Below are 23,472 nucleotides of genomic sequence, written 5' to 3'. Positions count from 1 at the left end.
ATTAATGCGCCTGATACACACATGTATGTTCTTGATTTGGCATGTTAAAATGTTTTCCTCTGAAGCTGGTTTAGATGGAATGACATGATTTATTTTTTAATGGCTCTAGACACCACAGCGTTGCTTTTTTTTTTTTTTTCTTTCTCAGAGCCGATTATCCTTCACCATCTTTTCTTTCCCGCCACAATACATCACTCCCTGCCAATTTCTGAGCAGATCTTTCTTACAAAGATCTGGTTTGCCTCTTGCTTTGCAAAGTCGAGTTGCTAATCCCAACAATGGATGCTGAGGCTCCCAAACAGCCTTTGCCAGAGACCTGCCCTTTAATCAATCTCTCTCTGTCACCTCGATGTTGCTGACCAGAATTGTTGTTAATCCAGCAGGGAAAGAGTAGGAGAACAAAAGGTCATTTGCGATAATTTAGCCCCATGTTTCCAGATCCACAGTGATTGTCCTTTAAAGGAATTTTTTTTTTAATTTTCTTTTTTCAGAATGAATTCTTTTAAAACATGTTATTTATGACCTGGAAATTGAAACCTGGCTTCAGCATGTGTATGACTGAGGGTCTGACAGGGCTCTGCGAGGCAGCGGAGGGAGGTTAGAGAACACTGGCGGAGTGCACGAGCGTTTGCTCTCAGGATGGAAGGTAAGGAGGGAGCAGCAGACCGGCCACTCTGGGTGACCATTTCTGTAGTGCAACTGGCTTTTGTGGGTTATGCATTTCTTCTGGGCACAGTATGCCTCTCTGGGTCACGGGCACGGCTTTTCCATCGCCGTGCTTTCATGCGCCCCTCTTCTCTTTGAGAAACGCTTGCCCTTAGCATTTCCACCAGCGAGTGTGATGGAAACCAACTTGTTACTCTAGCTGAAGGCAAGCATGGAGACCTGTGGGTCTGAGACGTACTGAGATAGGTTGCATTTTGCTTAATAACGGGCTCTGCTGAAAGCAGAAGTCACTCGAGCAGTGCATTGGAGACCACAGTGCTGAGGAGGTGCGTGCCTCCTCCTTTGGCCAGGGTGCACGTAAATAACCAATTACTCCAGGCAGACATCAGCCCACATAAGCAATGCTCATACCTCCTGCACGCCATCACTACCTGGAAAACAGCTTTTAGCCAAATCGGTGGGTGTCGAAACTTTGCGGGGTGCAAGGAAGCTGCTCAGCTTCTGCCCGGAGCTGTGCAGTCAAGAACGTAAATCTCATACCCCTGGTAGCTGCATGACATCTTTATTTTTATTGGCAAGAGAAGCAGTATACACAGCGACATTGCAGTCTCTTAGCTCGTTAAAAATATCTCAATAAATAAAACAAATAAGCAACATATACACTGGAACAGAAAATGAAAATAAAAAAAAGAGGAGGTGGGGGAGTGAGCGGTAACAAATCATGGAGCAATAAGGAAGAGGTGGTAGAGTGTGGAGGGCAGTCTGTAATCCAGGCTGTATTGAAACGAATCATGCAGGGAGCTGGGGACACAGTGGGCTTTTTTCTTCTTTGCGGGGTTTTTTTTTTTTTTTTTTTTCTGAGAGCCTTGGTCCAGTTTTGACATTACTGTACAAGAAATCAGGTTTTGAATTTAAAAAAATTAGACAAAAAAAAGCCCCCCCCAAAAAACCAAAACAAACCGAAAAAGAATAAAGCTAAGGGGAAGTAAAATCCGAACCCAAAGATTTCTCTTAAATGTACTCCTGAATTAAGATTTTTCAGAAAAAAAAAAAAAAAGAATTAGAAATAAAACCAAACACACAGACAGACGCACAAAAAACCCAACAAGAACGAACAACCAGGAATGTTGCTTCTCCTTTCTCTTTGGTCAGTTGCTTGGGGAGAGATGTTACGAAGTTTCAGCCCGTTAGCTTCGGTGCTGTTTTCTGCTCAGTCTAAGTGCTCCGCAAGAGTTCAGAGCCAGGGAGGTCAAGAGGGGTCTTTTGGACCAGTTTACTTGAGGTTGTTAAGGTTTCAGAAGCTACAAACTTGGATACATCCCAATTCCACTTTAGTCTCAGACACTGGACAGTCTGGAGAGAAGAAAAAAAAAAAAATAAGAAAAATAAATACACCCAATACAGGACATCTTTCCGAGATATGTTGCCTGGTAAGTTCTTTTTCCCTACAAATCAAGGCTGTGGTTCATGAACGCCCATCATCACGTCTTGAAACCCGCCCCTGGTCCCAGCAGCGTGGAGGCATGCAGTTAATCCAGCAGCTGGGCGAGATCCAGCGCACCGGGAGCAGCCCTCGACGCCCCTTAAGCAAGTGAAACGGGCGATCCATCGGGTGCTCGGGTGCCTGAGATGGGCTTTAGAAACCCCACCCCCAGTGACTCTTGGCTCCTCCTGCAAAATCAGGCAAACCCTGCTGGAAATGAATACATTTTGGCATCCCCATCCTGGGGTAACACATTTGTGCAATATCTAAGCATATCCAAAACTAAGAACAAAATAGTCAACCTAAACTTAACAATTCCTTTGACTTTTGGATGTACAGCCTGAGTTCAGAGTCTGGTAATGCCAGCCTTTTTCTGCACTGTACTGTGAAATGGTAAAACCATAGGCAGGAGCAATGCAACCACCAAAAAGTCCATACGCTGACAGCAGCATCCCCATCCCCGAGGGACGTTGTGCTAAACCCTTGTTTTCCACGTGGTTCCTGGGGACCCAGCCCTGCCTACCGTCTCTCCTCTGCCCCGTTTATCGGGAGGTGACAAGACGCAGCGAGCCCCATAACCTGAGCGGTTGCCTCTGACGTGCTGCAACCTGCTGCTGCTCATTTGTGGGCTGGGGGGACAAATTCTGTGACCCAGCAGTGCCCATGGGAGACCCCAGCTAACCTGGGGGAGGGATAGCTTTGCAGGCAAGATGCTGTTTCTGCCTTCAGAAAGCCACCTCAGCTCATATATCAAAACCCAGATATAATTATTTCCTCCCACTAAGGAAAGCTTCCATTTAGCTTATTTCCTTTCCTTTCCTTCTCAAAGTTATTAATTATCTAATTACAACCACATTCTGCAGACGAGCTTGGGACTTGACAGGCTGCCCAGGACCACTTAGGAAAACTTAACTGCTTGGTGTGTGCGAGCGGCGGTGGTTTGTGTACGCGCACGTCTGACAGATGACAGGCTGGCCCTTTCCTAATGCTGTCATTGCGACAGCGCTAGCCAGGGAAGGACTCAGAAAAGGAAAATAAAATACAGGGAGGAGAAAGATACTGTGAAGCGATTATGTGTGGGTCTTTTTTTTTTAAATTCTTTTTTCCAGCAAGCAGAAGAAGGGGTAGAGGATGCTCGCTGCCAGCTACACGAGGTATCGTTGTGCCCTGCTCTCCTCTGAAGCTCGTTGCCGTGTAAAACAAGGTGAAACCAGGCAGAAAGCAATATCAAGCTGATCTATTTCCACTGATTTTTTTAAATCCCACCCAAGACTGGAGAGGTCAGCACAGAGCCGCTCTTAGAGCAAAGCTGGCAACTTGCAAGCCGAGGTCTTTAACCCTGGGTGAGATGCCCTGCTCTGGCTGCTGCTGCAGGGCAGGATCTCATTTCCACTGGTCCTTTCTGGTTTCCAGCAGATCTTTTGGCTCTGGCCAACTGGAAACATGGGGATTTCAGTTTCACAGCAGCTCAGTGCTAACAGGGTGTTTTGGCTTCCCGGGTATGGCAAGGTGAATGAGCGCTGCTGTGCCCCAGGGCTCTGGCATAGCTCTGCCAGGTCCCCTCCCGTGCTCCCAGGGCTTAACCCATCCTTTCCCATCCCACACAGGGCACCAGGACCAGGGTCATGGTGGGTAGATGTGGCTGCTGCTCAGCCATGGCATTGGCTAATGTCTGGTTTATCAGCCCTGGCAGGACACGATGACCTGGTAAACTATTTCCACTACTATTTTCTGTGACTATCCGCAGCACTTCAAAGCAGCCTATCATCTCAGCTGATGGAGCAATATTATGACCAGAGCCAGAGGTCACCCAAAGGAAGCTGCTATACCTGGCCATGAAGGGGTTATTCTCCCCATCTGGACATATACGTGTTTTTCAGTACATGTCATGTAACATTTTGCTGTTTTTTCTTACCCCATATTCTGTATAAGATCCACACCAAAGAGTAAAACATGCTCATTCACAGACGCAATCTGTTAGCACGAGGAAAGGAAAGAAGCGCACGAGATGAGAACCACCCCCCATGTGACCTACTCCCTCCGTTTCTTCTCTGGACTTTTGGGATGTTGGATGCTGACTGCTTTTGAAAAAAATCTGTATCTAAGTAGCAATTTTGAAAACACATAAATGGTAACAGAAGGAGGTGGGCATCTGCGTGTTGCGTGAGGAACACACTTTGCATAGTGGGATGTGTGGGAACACGTCCACTGTGGGCAGAGAAGCGATGAGATGCGTGATGTCTGCACCCAGTCTGTTCTCCTCAGTCCCCCCCCTCTCCAGGTCACTCAAATAGAGGACTACTGTTCTAAAAACCTCGTAGCATCCTATGCAGACCTTAATAAGTTGAGGGGACTTCAGTGGCTTTGCCGTTTGCTTAAAAGGGTACTATGTATATTGGAGAAATTTTACTCTGAATCTGGCTTGTGGTCCTCATGTCAGAAACCTGGTCCTTGCTGACTGCAGTTTGAGTCTTGCAGGGGGAAGGAGGATCAGCTCCTGGCTGAGGAAGAGGTATAATACCCCAAAAAACCTGTGGGCTGGTCTTTCCTCCTCCCCTAACCAGTGCTGCCATACCACTGTAGCCAAACCCTTCGCGGTGGCTGCCTCCTTCTGCCTCTTGTTTCTGGAGGGCCCACCTTGAAGTGTCCCAGTAAACCCAGTGCCTTGTGCCTGGGCCCCCAGAAGGGCGGGCTGTGATCCCCCAACTCGTTGTACACCAGAAGGGGAAGCATGGTCCCACTTGCTTTCAGGAGCTATAAAGTGAGTCAAGGGGGCCCTTTGGCTCCGTCTCCTCTTAAATTACAGAGAGCTTTTCCATAACGATTTTGTTCTTTAACGCACCCACCCAAGTTTGTGCTTCATGTTTACAATCCTTTAATCCCAGGGGGGCTCAGCAAGGTGTTCGCCAAAGCCTGCCAAGGCACTCAGCTGACGGCTACTCCCGTGACACTTCTCTGCTCTGCTCCCACTTGCTGGACCCATGGATTCCCTGATGCGCTCCTGCAGGAATGGCTGCGGGCTTCCTATGGCAGCTGAATGATGAGGTATGAATCTATTGGACTTATTCTTAAAAGAAGCAGCAAAGCCCACAGTGGATTTCACAGGGAGGGAGCAGAGTTTCTTCCTGGGACTGGCAGCACAGTGGGACCTTCAGAACTTAGTTTTAATCCCGGCTCACCCGCGGGTTTGCTATGTAATTGCTCTGAGGCACGTGCCTCAGTTTCCCTGGTTGGGGAATTGCAGTACATCCCTTCCTCTCCTACAGCACATGTGGGATTTTACCAACTGGTGCCCATAAGGCACCTTGTGATTCTCCAAGGTATAGCTGAAGGGAGTAATACTATATTTTAGCAATGCATGATTACAGTATCTGGACTGAGAGATGATATATGGTGAAGCTCTCTGCTGAACGTAGTTTCCAAGCATTTCTCTTACTCTGCAGCTTGTAAAACAGAATATAGTTGTTATGCACTGCTATATTGCAGGTCCAATGCAGTTTCCTCTGTACACTGAATTTAGGGCTTGCTGGTCTATTTTTTTCCCTGCTTTAGGAGCATTTCCCCACCCCGTAAGGAGCATTCCCCATCTTGGAAACCACGAGATCCGAGAGCTGCTGGCTTGATGTCAGGTGTCAGGAGGAGCGTAGCCTTGGTTGCAGGAAATTTTGTAACAGGTCCCCAGGGTCTTCGCTTATATAGGATTAGGTTGGTTTTGGTTACAAAGGGATTGAAATAATTTCCATAACATCGCCAAGAGTGCAAGTGAAATAGGAAATGCAGAAAAACTGTTTGTTGGTTGGTTTTGTTTTTGTTTTGTTGGTTTTTTTTTTTAAGGATGCTTTTTCTTTCAAAGCTGGGAAGGCCAAAAAATGGTTCTATCCCTAGGGCCAGCCTTTCTCCCTCCGTGTGGGCTTTGGCCATCCAGATTCCCTACCAGGAAGGTGCTGGCCCACCTTCTTGCCTTGTGTTTGGGGCTGGGGTCAGGCAGAGACTGGGGGGGTGACGGGTGCGAGCGGCGGTGTGGTGAGCACACGGAGGTGCTTGCCCCACGCCAGCTGGTACTGATTGCGGCCATCACCGAGAAGTTTATAGACTCTTTTCTCCCCCCTTCCCCGTTGACTTGGGGAAGTGCAAGCCAGCATGGGTCAGAGCCGAGCCCCCAGCCCTGCTGAGTGGGTCAGTGCAGGGCACGCTGCTCGCGGGCTGAGGATGCTGCCTTCAGGCTCCTCTGGACCGGGTGCAGTTTCTGACCAAGCATCCTTGTTGAAAGCAGTTCGAATTGCAATAACAAATTTGTTATAAGTTACACCAGTGGGCATGCTCCTCACCGACCCCACGTGTGGCTGCCCTGGCGGTCCCGGCCAGCTTCCCCACCACGTTGTCCTGGCGGCTCTGCTGCCTTTGGCACCATCCCTGCTGCCTCCTTTGAAGTCTCCCTCCCCAGCCTGCGCCTGCTCTTTAAGCATCCCCCAGCACATTCATTTTAAGGGGATGTTAACTTCAAGGGCTGCTTTTTCTTTTGCAGGCTGTGGAGGTTTGGAGCGGGGAGCCGCAAGGCAGGCTGGCGAGCGGGGGGGCTGCCTGGGGTGAGGAGGTGGGAGGTGAGCAGAGCAGACAGCATTGCTGGGCACGGGCGGCAAAAGAGCTCTGCGATCTCCCCCCCTGGGAAACAAACAACACACCAAGGAAGAAAATGTTACACCAGCCCAGGAGAAAGCACCAAACAAACTCCACTGGAGATCCCCATCGCCACTGTCTCGAAAGTCATCCTTCCGAAATGAGAATAACCAGAAAGGATTAATATAGGGAAAGATACAACAAAAGCCTACTCGGGCTATCACTGGTCCTCATCCATCCTGTTAATTAAGTTTTTATTGTGCTCGGTGCTGCGCAATAGCTGGTAAGGTGTTACAGGCATGTTACAGGGTGAATGGGGAAGGAGATCCAACTATTGAATTGGATCTACTTAGAGATAACGCCTGAGCAAGACAGGGCAGAGCGAGCATATCAGGCAGTGACCTCTCTGGTTGTTACCCAGGTGTGTACCTTCAGGGCTGGAGACCCTCTATATATTTATTAAGAGGAGGAAAATGTGATGTAGGTGAGTTATTCTGGAATACTCCAGCCACCGGGTTCAAGCGATGCTGGGTTACAAGACAAAAGGGGACGTTCCTGCTTTAGAAAATCAATAAAACGTTTCAGTCGACACTAAGTAGCAGCTGCCCTTAATATTTTTTTTTTCAAAATAAATAAATGCAGCTAGTTTGGTTATTGCATTATGTCATAGCCCCAGTACGCACGCCCGCCGCACCAGCGCTGCGTGCGTCCTGCCCTGTAGGCACCGGGATGGGGAAAAATGACAGCGAACAATGCAAAACGTGACTTGGGGGCGCACGTGTCGGCCCCCGTGCCTTCGGAAAGAAAAGGTCAGCATGGGCTGGTGTGAATTTTTGAAATGCCAAAGCAAGCAGCAGCTCCAGAAATCGGGTTGTTCTTTTTTAGATTAGGAAATGCCAAGCTGGAGGGGAGGACGAATCTCAGCATCTTGACTCCCAGGCCAGAAAATCTGAATTTGGATTACTTCTGGCCATGAGAGCTCTGTCTCGCCTGGCTACCAGGATGGTGGGCTGGATGCAATTCATGGCAGGCAACCTGGGCTCCTGCCAGCATGCTGTGCTCCTCTGTCCCCACCTCCATGACCCAACTCCACCACAGATTTGCCAGCCAAGGGGACCTGTTAAGACCTGTGTGGCAGGTTGAAGTGCACCTCTGCACCTCAGACACCTAGGAGGATCTTACTGGGAACACAGAAATCACCTAAACTGGCAGCAGTTGTCATCGTCATGGGCAGGATCCCTACATGAGGTGCTCGCTGCCAAACACCCCCAATTCACCCCTTAACCTTGCTCATTCCTGAGTTTGGTGAACCAGGGACCATTGCTCCCAGCTGTCCTGGGAACAACTACTTTAGAAAAGCATATGGCAACTGTCAATCGTAATAGTCATGGTCAGGTTTGTACTCTTTGCCTTCCAGCATCCCGTGGTTTTTTATCTGCTCCAAAACTTCTGAAACTTATGCTGCTTGAGCTGAACATTTTCCATGCCCAACGGTGATTCCTTTTTCTTGTCATTGTTTTTGTTTTCCGGAGACTGGGGGAAAACGGTCCATGGGGAGAGTGGAAAACAGCCAGGCTACAAAAATGCCGAAGGCTTCCCCGTGACTTTGTGTTGGAGGCTGGGACAACAGTGGGTGGAAAGCTGAAAAGCTGTATGCAAAACACCCGGCTTGCAAAGCCTCATCCCACCTGGACCTGGAGGAAATTAAGTTTGTTTCAACCTAGTTCTGAGCCTCCCCAAATTGCCTTCCAACTATGCACGGGCTGAGTGATCCTGTGAGTCACATGAAGGAGACTTAAGGCAGGAAGCATGAGGAGATATATTGGCTTGGTGTTTATCACGGCACCATTAGGCTTGCAGCCACCGTGAAGCAGCAGAGATGTGCTGGGCTGGTGGTGAGCTGGTGGCTGCCAGGAGCTGGCTTGTAGCTGGTCTCCAACATGATTAGGGGACTGGAACCCCTCTCTTATGAAGAAAGGCTGAGGGATTTGGGTCTTTTCAGTCTGGAAAAAAGAAGACTCAGGGGGGATCTTATCAACGCTTATAAATAACTTAAAGGGTGGGTGTCAGGAGGATGGAGCCAGGCTCTTTTCAGTGGTGCCCAGTGACAGGACAAGAGGTAACGGGCACAAACTTGCGCATAGAAAGTTCCATCTAAACATGAGGAGGAACTTCTTTACTCTGAGGGTGGCAGAGCCCTGGCACAGGCTGCCCAGAGAGGCGGTGGAGTCTCTGTCTCTGTACACATTCCAAACCCTCCTGGAAGCATTCCTGTGCCACCTGCTCTGGTTGACCCTGCTCTTGGCAGGGGCTTGGACTAGATGATCTCCAGAGGTCCCTTCCAACCCCTTGTGATTCTGTGATTCTGGTCTCCCAACCAGTAGGTTGGGATGTACAGGGGCCAACCTGCTACCTAGATTAGGTGAAATGTATTCCCAGCAGAGTGCTGGCCAAACTTTAGCCAACCAGCATCTCTCCTTCACCCTGAGAGGTGGGATGCCTCTTGCCTCCCTCCTGCCCGAAGAAGCACCTGGTGTCAAGCTGAAGTTAAGGTATGCCCAAGCACAGGCTACACATGCAGCCTTGCCTCTCTCTTGCCATGCTCACAAACCCCCCCGAGCCCTCCTACAAAGGATCCTCTTCACCTGATGCTGTCCTCCCTCCACCTGCTTCACCCAAAATGAGAGCCATTGCTCCACAGCTGAAGGAAACCCCACCTCTCTCCAGACTTTCCAGAGAAGCTTTTGTGCTGTCAGTCAAAACTGGATGTCAGAAAGTGACGTCAGAGTGACACCAGAAGAATTTTCAAAGGCTTTTCAATTCTGCAATTCCCATGCTGAAATTTCTACATATAACTTATATCGAAAAGGCTAAACCCTGAATTAAAACAGATGGAGAATTTCAGTTGAATTAGCCAAATCTTTCAGTGTGATTACGGAAACATGGGTTTCTGTGCAGTTTAAGGGTGGGAAAACTCTACCTGCACATTTTTTGTTCATGTTTATGCATGGTTTAGTATGTGCTCAAATATTATTGGGGCAAAGTCAAAGGAAGAAGGGATATGCTGTTCTGCGTATAATGCACATAAAGCTACACGTTGACTGGATGTCTACCAAAGGGGTATTCTCAAGTCATCTTGTGGAGTTGTCAGCTGTCCCACCAAACCCAAAATGGACTGTAGCTTATATTTGAAATTTAAAACATTTGTGTGATTTAGATGGCGCAAAAATGCAACTTTTTGGGAAATGTATCATACTGCTTATCATCAGCGGGCCCTTTGCAAGCAGGTAGGCACGTGCCCTCCCTTGCAGGAAAAGCCAGTGTGTGGCAACCCCTAAGAGGGATGGAGAGCTGTATTTTGGAAAGCGTTTGGCATTTCGGAAAGGGTCCCCCTTTCCACTTAACCACACTGCAACAGGCTGCCTGTGCAGGGGAAAAACACACGGCATCGGCAGCGTGAAGTGGGGTACCAACACTTCAGTCGTGTCCTTGACCGCATCTACCTTGCTGCCCACACACCTGCCTGGGAAACCAGCTCGTACTTCCTTGTAAAATAGTCCCTGGGGATACCCAGCTGCAATGAAGGGAGCTGGGGCACCTCTTTCTGAACACGACCAGAAGCAAGCAGTAGAGGTGAGGCATGAAGGGGAAACTGAGGCACAAAGGACCAGCATCATAAAAAAGCAAAATCCCTTGATTTTTAGGACGTTCCCCACCATGAAAGGCCAAAAAGATGGGGATGGGGAATAAATTCCCATCCCTGTGGCTGGTTTCTGCCCTGCGGCGAGTGCTGGTCCTTGTGGCCGTGGCACAGACCCCTCCACGGGCCAGGAAAGGAGAAAGCCCGAATGCGCAGCCAATCCCTCAAGCAATAGAAAAGGCGGCAGGGCCGGTCTGCAAGGCTTCAGAGGGGAGGAAGCAGCGGAGAAAGGAATTCAGATAATTGTGTACACGCAGGGCGGGGAGAGAGGGCCAAAATCAGATCTAATGCTGCGGGTACGGACAGACTGAAACCAGATACCCTGCCTTGTGTTTTTCTGCCTTTGCTGGTATGAACCCTTATCAACCATCCGCTCTTGAAGTCTCCCAGATGAAGGAAAGCCACAATTATGTGCATCTTACAGCTGGAAAACCATTTAAAAACATATCCCTGGCAGTTGTTCATTCCTGAGCCGCAGGCCTTTCCCCCCCCGCTATCACCAAACGTACCCCTCGCCGTCTAGAGGAAAGTCTCTAATCTAATTTACCCCAGGATTTTCAGACCTTGGAGGATTTATCTGCCCATGTCTGGTCCAAGGGAAAACATCCTCCCTGCGTCCGGCAGCTCCCCAGTTTGTTATCGGCAGTGTAACTAGCCATTTGGTGGGGTTGTGGCATAAGAAAAAGGAGATTTAAGCCTTTTCTCCTCCCTCCAAGCCTGTTTCATTCTCTCCAGCCCATCCTGCCCACTGTCGAGAAAGGTAAATGGCTTGCTCACACCAGCTGCCAAAACCAGTTCCTCACCCACAGCTGAAATAAATCTGGGGCACTCGTGAGCACTCTTTTCATAAATAGCTACCCACAGCAGAGAGAAGTGGACTGCTTCAGTTTTTTTCAAAATAAATCTAATGTCAGCAAGCAGCCAATATTGATTGAAAAAATAAGTGAAAAACCTTGCTTTAAATCCTTCCCCCCCCAGCCCCAACCTCTACTGCAGAAAGTCTCATTTGTGCCCATGGCCACCCATATAAATAGACATTATATCTCTGGAGTAGATGTCAGGGCGTGCTGTCCTGGAAGAGCTGCGAGACCTATAAGGTGCTCAAAGCCAGTTTAACAACGCTGCAATGCATTTGTCACTTTACTTTTTCTTTCCTTTTTGACAGATTATTTTTTAATTAAAAAAAAACCCTAACAAAATACAGAAACCCGACATTTTAGAAGTTCATGATGTCATTTGCTTGCATGGATCCAGTGCAGTCGAAACTGCTGTGTTTACCAGAATGGCCTGTATTTAAAACTGTTTTATTAATCTATAATCTATGGGTTTATCTGTTAACATATCAATCAGCAGTTAGTTGACTGCTTTTGACTGCCACAAACTTTACTATTTTGGTATCTATCATACAGCTGATCTTCTTGCTCCCAGTTGGTAGTTAAAGGTGGAAAATGAGCTTTCCTGTTCTTCCAGCTCCAGCTGTACCTCTGCAAGGTTAAACCATCTGGAGCCAAAGAGATGTCTCCAGTACCACAGGGGGCTGGGACCCTCGAAACAAGTTTAACACCTCTGCGTGCTCTGATATTGATTTTTCCTGAGCTCCTGAAAACTGAGCTCTTGGGCTTTCCTTAGGGCTTTAGTTCCTTTCCACTTCAGAAGAAGAGGGAGGTGCTCACCACAGAGAGAAGCTGAAGGGCTACTGCAGCCCCATCCTGGACCTGTGAGATACCCACAAGCTCAGAGCTCCTCGGAAACCAGCTCTGCCCCAACACCCATCCGCACAGCTCACCTGTGCCCATCAATGTCAGAAAGCCAAGGTGACCTCCCATCACGCCCAGAAACTCGTGGGCTCAACTTCCCATGGGAAAACTTGGCCCAAAACACCTAGAGAAAGCCACTTCTTCAGCATTTCAGCTCGTGGCTGATTGCCCTAGCCCGGATAAGAGCAGTCGCCTGGGGCTGGCCTCACGGTAGGGAGGAGAAGTGAGAGCTCTGCAAGGAAGCATTTTGCTGCTGGGACACTCAGAGTTTCTGTGTTATGTCCTGTCTCTCTGCACCAACCGCCGGGCAGTTAGTAATGTTTGCTCCAAGGTGCTGTATCCTTCCCTTGCCAGAAAATTAAACCAAAAAAAAAAAAAAAAGGCTTTAAATAGGAAGGAGCCCCCACAAGGGAACATTTCCCCCAGCCCTGCACTCCTCCACGGTCCACGCATGGGCCTCTCTGAGGCAGTGGGGTCTGTCACAGCAGGAGGAGGAGGAGGAGGTAGGTTTGTGGGAGCCCCTTGTTAAAATCTTGGCAGCACATCACTGAAAGCGCAGCTAGAAATTGCTGAAGGGTGGAAGCTGCTAATGGGCAGCTGGAGCAGAAAACACCAGAGCTGCTTCGATGTTTGGAAGGACCATCTAAGCTCTGTCCTTGGCTCTGCCCAGCAGCCTCATGGGTGACTCAGAAGAACAAACACTGGGGGACACCACCAGCATCTCCTGACCCATGAAAGGGCAAGTCAGGGAAAGCCAGAGGGTGGGGGCAAAGAAGATCAGGAGGGAGCCAGCCATCACCAGCTCTCCTGGCTAATGGAGCAGCAGAGAAAGCCCATCACTGTTTCCTTGGGCTCATCTTCCCTCCCCAGAGGCACTCACACACGAGCCTGGCTTTGCACAAGAGAGGTGCGGAATAAAGGAGCAGGGAGAGGGTGGGAAAAAAGGCAGAGAATGAGGTGGTCTTCTTGGGCAGCTCAAGTGAAATATATGGGGTTAGGGAGGAGAGGTAGCACAAATGCAGACCTGTCCTTGAAGAGTGGCCCTGAAACTGATGATACCCGTTCTAAGGATGAGAGCAGTCATTTCACATCTTCCTCTGCCTCGTGAGCCCCCCATCCTCTGGCCTCTGGGCTTCTCGGACCGATATGGGCTCCAGCTGCCAGACCACAAGCAATTCTGGGCAGGCATTTGGTTCTCCCTGCCTGAAACGCACACCCAAAGCAGCGCCAAAGCAATGGAAATACATTACGTAGAAATCAGGTAAGGAGGGCAAAGTTGTTATAGATGGCCGTACGCTTCTACTGAGATGCTCACAGCAAAAGACATGTGCAAATCTTACCCTGCACAAATCCAGCTTGCAAGCTAAGTCTTAATTTATTTCAGGAGACAGTTACGTGACCTGTTCCAGATTAATGACTTACACCATAATGACTGATGGTGTATCTGCACTAAGCTGTTTGGAAATTAAAATACATTGGTGTTTGAGACAAACGAGTTTTTGCAGGCTGATTGAGACTATCTGGGAGGAAAATATCAATAGGAACATGATTCTTCTTCCTCTTGGGAGTATGTGAAGACAGTGGCTTAGGGCAGCTGGCGCCGTATGCAGCATGGTGTGCGGCACGCTCTGACAATGCTGGCACTCAGTGGGAAACGTGTCTCTGGTCCCTGTCCGTCTCTGCAGGGATAAACACAACTGAGATACAAAATGAGCTGTAAAAATACCCTTCTGCCTCCACCCCATTTTGGAATACTAGAGAATATTGGACAAAGGGAAGCTTTTTCTCCTCCCTGCTGCGTTCCTGCCAAAATAATACAAATTCTAAGAAAAACACCTTCTCTAAAAATAAATATATATATACTTCTGGAGCTTTATTCTTTTTCCAAGGGAACTCTTTGGGTCTGGCCGGCTCAGCCAGCAGTTTCCCCGCTCTCCTTATTTTTCCCGTGTGCAGCAAGTATTCAGCTGCAGTTTGCAAACCTCACGAGTGGCAACATCCCTGCAGGAATCGACAAGCATCATTCACTGGCCCCGGGGCTGGGCACCAGCGGGTCCTGCCCCATGGATGAGACCTTTCCTGCCCATTTCCCCACTTCACCTGCCCCTGCCTTGTTTAGATCAGGTACTTTGGGAACAAGTCTTGCTCTATCTGTACATTGCTGAGCACGAGGAGGAACAGCCTCAGCTTTTGTTTTCATCAGCGCAGCACAAAGACTCCGTAATAACGTTGACTACCAAGAGCAAATCCGCAAGCGGATGATAGCAACCATCCGTTATGATTGACTCGACTGTGCGGATTAATGGCAGTGGAATTAAAAACAACAATAACCCTGTTTTAAAAGCATCTACGGTTTAAACTCCTTACTTTAAAACAAAAAAAAAAAAAGAAAACAAAACAACAATGAAAAAACCTGGGGCCACCCACTAAAGAGCAGAGACAGTTTGCATAAAATCAATGGCATTTTTGTGGGCTTCTGTGAACAATCCGTGGGACAGGTACCATTGCCTTACGAACTCGGGGTGCTTTGTAATGTTTGATACAGTCACTGACAAATGGCAGCTGAAACACCTGTAGGCCAGATGTGCGCAGCTGTACATGTGCTGCTGCTGATCAATCTTCAGATTACATCATGCTCCAGATGCCGGACTTCAGAAACGCTTAGAAGGCAGAGCTGGAGCCAGTGAACTGCAAGCTTAGGCATTTCTTTCTTCCCAACGGTGGTGCCGTGCCTCCTCTGCACGCAACGCCCAGCCCTTCCGTTGCCACCTTGACCTGCGTGATGCAACCTCCAAGCAAATAGAGGGGGAACTCTATAGATGCTACAGAAAATCTATAGATGCTATAGAAACTCTATGGCATCCTATAGTCAGGAATAATGCCTCTGCATAATTAATGCGCTGGGGAGATGAGCTATATACGGTCCACTCTGCATTTCTACTACCCAACAAAGCACCAACACCCGCCTTTGAAGTGGTTTATTCTGGTGCTTCTCCACACTGCAACACATGGCGCAGCTTCACTGTCTCTCTATGGGCAAATGTGTGTGTGAGTAAAGGAACTGCTGTGAAAGGCAGCAGATTTTAATTTTCAGTGGATTTGTTCCCTGCAAGCGGTATGGCACTTGTGCCTGTAACACTGGGAAGCAAAACTTTGCCTGCCCTGAGGAAGACTTGGAGTTGATTGCTGAAAAAAGATGGGGTTTTTTTTGCATTTGGAGTAGGGAAGAAAGTTTTTCCTTTACTGCATGAAGTTTTGTTTGCGTTTCAAAATTGGCAAACAGATGCTGGGGCAGATTCCTTGAGGCCTGGGGGATTTAATCCTTGATTTTTTACACTTGATGATCTTTACAGAGCATCACGAAAAGACCCAGATGTGAAGAAGCAGATTCCCCTGCCCCCTTGCCCGGCGTGCTCAATGTCACCATGCCCAGGCTTTGGCAGAGCCGGGACTCGCATCCTGAGTGATGTCCCCGGATGTTTGCAGAGGGAAGGGTGCTACTTTGGCGTCTTTCCCCCTCACATGAGGCAGCATTTGAAGAATGTGCCCTCGCTCACCACACCCTGGTCCCTGAAGTCCGTGATTGCAATTGCTTGACCCCAACCCGGCAGCGTTTCACGTGGTGGCAGGTGCAGGTTTTTGATAACCGCCCAGGCTCTGAGTAACGGCGGTAATTCAGCCTGCGTGTTACTAATCTCCCAGGACTTTTGGAAGGGATTGTACCAGGCCAGGTCTCCATCTGGGATTAATCAACACAGCTTCATTGAAGTCAAGGGGCCAAATTCTCACTTGGAATAAACCGGCTTAACTCCACTGCAGTCAATAAAGCTACTCTGATCTTTTTTTTATGGAAAGAATAGTCCAACTCTTTAAAATACAAGGGGTTACGGGGTGTTGCCCTCGTGCAGAGGGAGTTACATTTTTATACACCAAAAAATCCCACCGGGATAAGGATTACTTGGTGTCGAGTAAGGCACTGCAGTGCCTGCGGGTGATGCTAACCATGCCGTGCTCCAGAGAAAGCCACTGGCCGACGTGCGGGGCTGGGGCAAGCACAGCTCAGGACAAGAGCCCCTGCTGCACACCAGGACAGCTACATTCTTCTTTTGGGAACCCTGTACTGATGGCAATGCCGTGCCACGGGAAACGATGACAGTGACTTTGAATAAGGGCTGCGTGCTTGTAGACCACAGCTTGCTTTGCGTTCATTATCTGCTGGTGCCCAGAGGCTCTTTCTCTCTGTCTTCCATGGTCTGACAGCTACAGTAGCATGGACACGAGCCTGGCAAGAGCCACCCTGGGTCCTGCATCTCTCCTATGCCATTTCTCCCAGCCTTTACTGCAAGTACTGCACTGTGCAATCCTCCTCATAAACTTTACACCTTTCACCTTCCATGCAGATGGCATTGCCCGTGCTTAAACCCAGCCTCCTAGATTTCAGACTGAGTCCTTTCATCCAGCTGCAGCTCTTTAGTTTAATGAGCCCCTTCCTCCCTCACCTTGGTGTTTCTAAGCAGCCCTGCCACCCTTATTCTGCTCTCCTGTCTCCTCATCAGTTTCTTCTCAAGGCTGACTTCCTGCTTTCCCGACTTTCCATCTGGGGACCTTTGCAGGAGGTAAGGTTACTTGCATGGCTAGAAGGGGTTTTGGAGTCTCCAGAGGGTTTTGTTTTTTGTTTGTTTGAATATGCTATGCTTCAGCACGGTCTCGTTTGCTTTGCTGCTAGCCTCTTGGCTGGCTCTGGTTGAACAAATGCATGAATGTCTGTGTTGGTTTTCACCTCTGTGTGAGCCACCTTGGGCTGCAGTGGCTACTGGAGGGGCTGCTCGTTGAGGTAACGGCAGGGCTTTCTGGAGAGGAGGGCAATAGCACAGCGTCTGTGAATCTTCTTTGGGCCTGGTCATGGGTGAAATATTTTATCTTTATTTTTGCGGTTTCTGATGTTGCCATCCTACTTCAGGCGCGTGGTCTCCTGAGGAGACAGCAGTAAACGGCCAGTCCCCGTCCGGGCTCTGAGCAACTGTGAATCACTCATTTTTCCAAGACTCACAAGGCTAGCATCATTGCTCAGCTTGAGGTTGGCCGGCTGCTTTACAGGCTTTCCTGAAACTGTTACGTGGGTGATGCTGGGCGAGCAAGTAACGGGAAGCAGGAGAGGGAATGATCTTACTCACAGCTTCTTTAGCAACATGTTTCCAGCCTGGACGGTGCCGTGAGCTCCCCAGGATGAGAGCTGCCCATCCCACTGCTCTGCTCCAAGAGCCTGTACTCCCATAAATTAATGTCTGGAGGGTTTTAATTTCCTCTGCAATGACTAACTAATAATTTTTAAAATTTTATGTGCATCAGTGGCCTGGGAGTGGACACGGAAGGTGGTGTTGCTCTGTTTGCTGTCTACTAGCTTTCTATGTTGCTGCTACGTGTTTCTTTCCCATAAATAAGCTATCCACTTCAGAGCTCTTACATCAGTTTTTCATCACGCTTCTGGAGTTTATGGCTTCATGAGACCTAAAACAAAGTTGATTTCTCCCTTGCTGCTATTTTTCAAAGGGGAACAAACAATTTCACTCCAGCAATTTCAAACTCCTGGAGGAAGAAACATGCAAAGATGAAACGTCTCTGTTAAAGGAGCAAAAAAATCAGTGTGTCCTTATCTTGTCTCCATTTAGTGAAGTATTTAATTGCATGCCTAATGCTTAAATGTGTCCTGTTAGCCCTGCTGACTTCAGTGGGATTTAGCACACGCACTAAGGATGTGCAATGCACTCTGCCGAATCAGAACAGTCTAGCAAATGACTACCAAGAACTTGACTTGTATGCAGCGTGCACACAGAAGCCTAGAAAAAGCTCTGGAAAATTGGTTTACATGGTCTTTTCCAGTCTGTCATTCTGCAAAAGGCAGATGTATGTTTTCTTGTCTCCAGTTGTCAGGGGTTTTTTTGGATTTCGGTGATTAAATGAATGGGTTAAGTCAACATTTTCAGCCAAATTAGTGTGGATGACTCGGCTCAATGCCAGCTGGCTGGTCTTGTTTAGATTTGCCAGCTGCAAGCTGGACTTATTTGAACCTTTGAGTCTGAACTCTGCTACGTTCCCACTGAGCTAATAACCTGTATTACTGCGGTACTGATGCAATCTCCTTTCTGGGGGCGGTGGGGGGGGTTGGGGGGAGGAAGAGGAGCTCTCTGCATCTGTTCAGAACAAAGACTTTGTACTTTGACTTCGGCAGCGCGGTTCCTCTCCCAATTTCACAAGCTGTCCCAGGATGTGCAGACCTGAGCTAAACTTGTGCTCCTGTGAATCAGGGACTTGCTCTAAAGTTGCTGCTGGTGGGCTTCTCATATGGCTGCTTGGGCCGGCATCTGATGCTGAACAGCTTTTCTGCTCTATACAACTGAGTTTTACACGCAGCTTACGTCTGCAGTACAGCAAAATGTTTCCTTAAGTTTCTCATTCCCCAGGTTAAATCTGCAGACGTATGTTTGTGAAGTGAGGTAGGTTGAATGTTACGTTTAGTGATTGAGATGGGAGCTTTAAAGGCTCATTGAGAAATAAAACTGAATGCAGGTAAGGTGTAGAGAAGTATTGGTCTATCTCTAGAGAAGTGTGTGTGCATGCTTCCACGCACAACACACAGATCATCTGCGATACCGTATTCAGGCTTTAAATAGTAGGTGTGGAGGAGCATAGGATGGCTCTAGTGACTTAACTTAAGCACTTTTCACTCCTCTGTGGTGTTTACCAGTTAAAGATGCTTCTGTTTCCTTTTGAAATTTCTGGTTGCCACTCTTACTCAGGCACAGATGTGTCTCATCATATCTATATGTATGCTGCACATTGCCCTATGCACGTGTGCACCTACGGTCATGGAGTCATAGAATGGTTCAGGTTGGAAGGGACCTGAAAGATCATCTAGTTCCACCCCCCTGCCCTGAGCAGGGACACCTCCCACTAGACCAGGTTGCTCAAAGCCCCGTCCAGCCTGGCTGTGAACACCTCCAGGGATGGGGCATAGTATAGTACTTGACCGTATCAGTAAATATTGGTGTGCGTGGATATGTATGCAATGTTGTAAAGTTGGTGTTCATCTATTAGGGAGTGCATAACCAAAGAGATTCTGGTTTTGGACATCACCCCTAGTGGAGACAGCTGCCTCTTCCACCTGCAGTTCCACCTTCCTCAGTTCTTGGCAATTGTGACTCGCTGTATTTCTTACTACACCCTCACTTGAAAGGTAAATAGGTTTCCTCAACTTTAAGGCTCTCTAAAAACGCTAGTTAGTTAAATCAACGTTAATAAATAGGTGAATGAAATGAAGTTTTAGGAGATGGGCTAAGGAAGACTGGCTGGTTCTTGTGGCACATGCTTTTTCCTTGAAGGTGGAAGAAGCAAGAAATGCAAATGGAAAGGAACTCCCCTACCTGAACAGGAGTGCTGTAGCGAGGAAGGCTGAAGGCCTTACCCAGAGTAGCATGCCTGGCTGGGAGCTCGTATCTGCGACACGTCTGAAGCTGCAGCCCACTTGAACCGCAGCTGGAAACCTCGCAGCAAAGCAATGTGCTTCTGTCCCTGTGGGACTGGCGGGAAGTCTTTGGAAATCAGCACTCCCCAAACGAATATCTCATTTGCTTGTGCCATGGCCACCAGCTGGGGAGGTGTCCTCAGACTGGGGGAGCTGTTGGGCCACACTTGTCTCCTGGAAGTTCACAGATGCATCCTACAGGAAACTTAACCTGACATCCCACATGATTTGGCCAAACAAAGTGATCTCTGCCCTTTCCATACTTATTTATATTTTCAGTTGACTGCATAATCTGGCCCTCTAGGAAGTCCCTTCAGGAGGTCACACAGCTGAAATAATAGCTAATGAATTTTTTTAAATGATTTGGGAGTTATTAAATGCTTTCTTCTTCCTTTCCTTCCCTCCCTTCAGCCCCTCTTTGGCAAACGCTCATGGGTTATTCCACCAGAGCACTCTCCCTTCCAGGGCAGGACATGCTCCGAAAGCATCCTGATGTGTATGAAGAAAGGACCTACATTCATCTCCAAGGGCTTCCATGCTGCCCCCAAACTAGGTAGTGCTGGAATAAGAAAGATAGCTGAGGTGCGCCATATCACAGCAGCTCCAGAGACTAAGGAGAACTGTTAACATTGCTTTTCCTTTCAGAGATGTTCTTATTCTTCTCCCACCACCTCACTTGGCTGTTTCATCTCTGGTTATGGGATTGTCTTAAATCTAGGGTGTGGGGCTCTTGGACTTCTCCAGTATTAAACTATCCAAACTATTTCCATCTATGTTCCACTAATGAAAGGAGACGAGATGATTCTTTTCAGTGGAGCTGTTCCTGGTTGCACAAGCTAGGCTCTGACTGCAGAAAGTGGTGGTTTGTATCTGTTCTGTGGGAATCTGCTTCCCTTTTCTATGTCCACAAAGATCCTCCCATGGGCATGGGCTGTGGATGAGATGCTTAGCTTTTGCAGACTTGCTGCCTGGCCAGGGGATCACCACTGATGGGACCCAGCCAAGTTGTCTTGTTGGCTGAGGATTGCTCCTAGGCACAAGAGAGCCAAGGGAATGCCTGTCGGCTGCCTTTCCAGGAAAGGGAGCTGTGGCCTAGTCCAGGGACCAGAAATGTCTGTGGAGATGGCCTGGGACACTGTAGTGGCGGGACATGTAGGGGCTGCTCTGAACTAGCTTGTGTCTTCTCCTGGCCTTCCAGGAGAATTCAAACCTGAAAATGTTGCTTTATCCCTACTTGTGTTGCTCTTGTATATTATGGATTTAAGTTTTCCCAAGAGATTCAAAGAGCAACTAGATGATAAAGACTCTCAGACACGAGCATAGGCTTGCATTCTCAAAAGGATCAAGGAAAGTTATTGTCTTTCAAAAAAATCTCAGCTCTGGAGGGGACCCTAAATCTCTTTGGCTTCACCTCTCAGCTCCAGTCTGTTCATTGGTCCCTGTCACTTCCCTAATAACAGATCAGAGGAAGGCAGTCTTGGCTGTTTGAAGGCCAACTTCAGTGTGATGCTCTGGTGGGGAGTGGGCACTTGAACACAGTGAGGGTGAAATAGTATTATCATGCTTCAGCTTAATGGTGTTTGACCATGTTAGCCATGATCAAACAAAACAGCCTGGTCCCCTGCTGGGTGGGGAGCTGGAAAACCATCGGGGTGAATTTTGACCTAGTCCAGGCTTGGTAACAGATGAGAGCTGGGGACCTACTGCTCCTGTGTGAGAGCTGGTGGGGTTGAGCTTCATCTCAACTCTGGGTTAAGGTTGGGACCAAGGTGGGAGAGAAAGTGGAGAAACCTTCCCAGTACCCTGCAACCACTCTCTGGGAACCCTCCTTACATCTTTCCTCTTTCCCTGTTTTTTCATACCAGCCGCTTGTGTAAGTGTTTATAAAAAAAAAAAAAAAAAAGGGGGGGGGGGGGAGAATGTCGCTGGGTCCTGGGAATCCTCCTGCCCCCCGCCTGTCTCTTTCTTGACCTCCAATGCTTGACCTTCATCCCAGTCATTGTGCTTGCAACAGCCATGTGATGTGGTGCTCCGTGGTCTGCACAGCAAAGTGGAGCTCCCCACTGTGAACAGGCTCCTCAAGTTACTACGGTCAGTCTCAGCCTCCCTTTGTGATAAATCCCAGCCCAAGCTGCTCATTCGGCCCATTGCCTCTTCCCTGGTCTCCATGGCCCCTTTCTTCAGCTCCTGGGCTCCTTCTCCTGGTCTGCTCCTCCTTCCTCTCCCTTAGTTCCCTTTGCTCCCTCTGTGCTTTGCTCCATCACTTGTCTCTGCTGAGACAAGAGCACAGGAGAGGATCCCAGCTCTTGGTTCAGATTCCCTCAGCTTTGTGCTGGGCCTTCTCCCAGTTTTGGGCTCCTCGCTGTCTGACAGGCTCAACTCAATGCCAGCAAAGGATAGGGAAATGTGTGTGAGCATGTGCGTTTCTGGCAGCTCTCTAGAATACCACTGATTGCACTTCTTAAGGCTCCTCCTTGCACAAGGCTTCAAAAGCAGCACGAAATTCTCCTCCCATGTAACTGGTGTGGGTTTGTCCTGCCTCAGAAGAAGCTGATGCTTAAATCCCCTCTGCTTCCTTCCCACCACCAGGCGTCATCTGTTATAATTACACTGGAAAAAGGTGTATCTTCCCAAGACCCCATCCTACTTCTCAGGAGGGACTGCAGCAGGGAGGAGAATCCTGCAGTTTTGTGCCCACCTGCAGCAAGCGAATGCTAGTGTGATTGGATCTACAGCAAAGAGGGGGGAAAGGAATAGCTAAAGGTACAGAAACACATCTGAAAAAGTCCACGATTTGGGATCGCTGCTGGCTCAACAGCTGCAATGCAAAAATCTCGATGTTTTCTGCTTTCCTTTTTGCACCAGAAGCCCCTCTTGCTGTTGTGATGTCTAGCTTTAGCTCTGCTCTATTGGTATTTTATTGATTTTTCATATAACTTTTTTTTTTAATTATGATTTTTTAACAGAGCATGTAATGTCTTATTTCATAGAATCACAGAATGGTTCGGGTTGGAAGGGACCTTAAAAGATCATCTAGTTCCACACCCCTGCCCTGGGCAGGGACACCTCCCACCAGACCAGGCTGCTCAAAGCCCCGTCCAGCCTGGCCTTGAACACCTCCAGGGATGGGGAAGCCACAGCTTCCCTGGGCAACCTGTTCCAGTGTCTCACCACCCTCACAGTTAGGAATTTCTTCCTAATATCTAATCTAAATCTCCCCTCTTTCAGTTTAAAACCATTACCCTTCATCCTTGTTTAATTAGTGTAGTGTTTTTAATCAGGTGTGTTTCTAGTCTTTGGACTTTAGATGGAGAAATCTTGAACACATTGTCTATGAAGAGCTCAAAACTAGCAAAAAGAGCTTGAAGTATGATTTCTGAAATCCTGTCCCAGTTCATGTCTGATGTGGGGGGATCTGACAACTGCCTGGGAATGGGAAGGAGCCAGGAGCACAGGCTGTTCCAAGCTGCAGAAGCACAAAAAGGGCTTTCGCAGCAAGGTGGAGAGAAATGCTCCAGGTATCAGTGTGATTATTTTATTTTTATTTTTTTTTAACAAAGAAGTTCAGTCTTGCATTCAACAGCGGGTTCTCACTGTTGTGCAACTGGAAGTGAGGAGGGTTGCATCCCTGATCTAGGAAGTCAGGGGAGAAAATTAGTCCAAGAGGTATTTGGGTCTGAATTATTATCCGCCAGCACTATGCAGGCAGTCCTGTCTCTGCCCTGAG

At 48.4% G+C, this 23,472-nt stretch overlaps 1 protein-coding gene across 1 annotated transcript in view; it reads right to left on the bottom strand.

Moving 5' to 3' along the window:
• Positions 1–1,265: 1,265 nt before the first annotated feature.
• The window catches only part of TWIST2 (twist family bHLH transcription factor 2), a 39,123-nt gene continuing 16,916 nt past the window's right edge, over positions 1,266–23,472 (bottom strand). The window contains exon 2 of the mRNA XM_063341588.1: positions 1,266–2,019. The gene's annotated coding sequence lies outside the window, so the exon portion shown is untranslated. The remainder of the gene's footprint in view (positions 2,020–23,472) is intronic.

Source organism: Chroicocephalus ridibundus, chromosome 7, assembly GCF_963924245.1.
Source record: "Chroicocephalus ridibundus chromosome 7, bChrRid1.1, whole genome shotgun sequence".
NCBI classification, from domain to species: Eukaryota; Metazoa; Chordata; class Aves; order Charadriiformes; family Laridae; genus Chroicocephalus; species Chroicocephalus ridibundus.
Note: the sequence above shows the minus strand (reverse complement) of the source record. Positions and strands in the feature narration are given on the sequence as shown.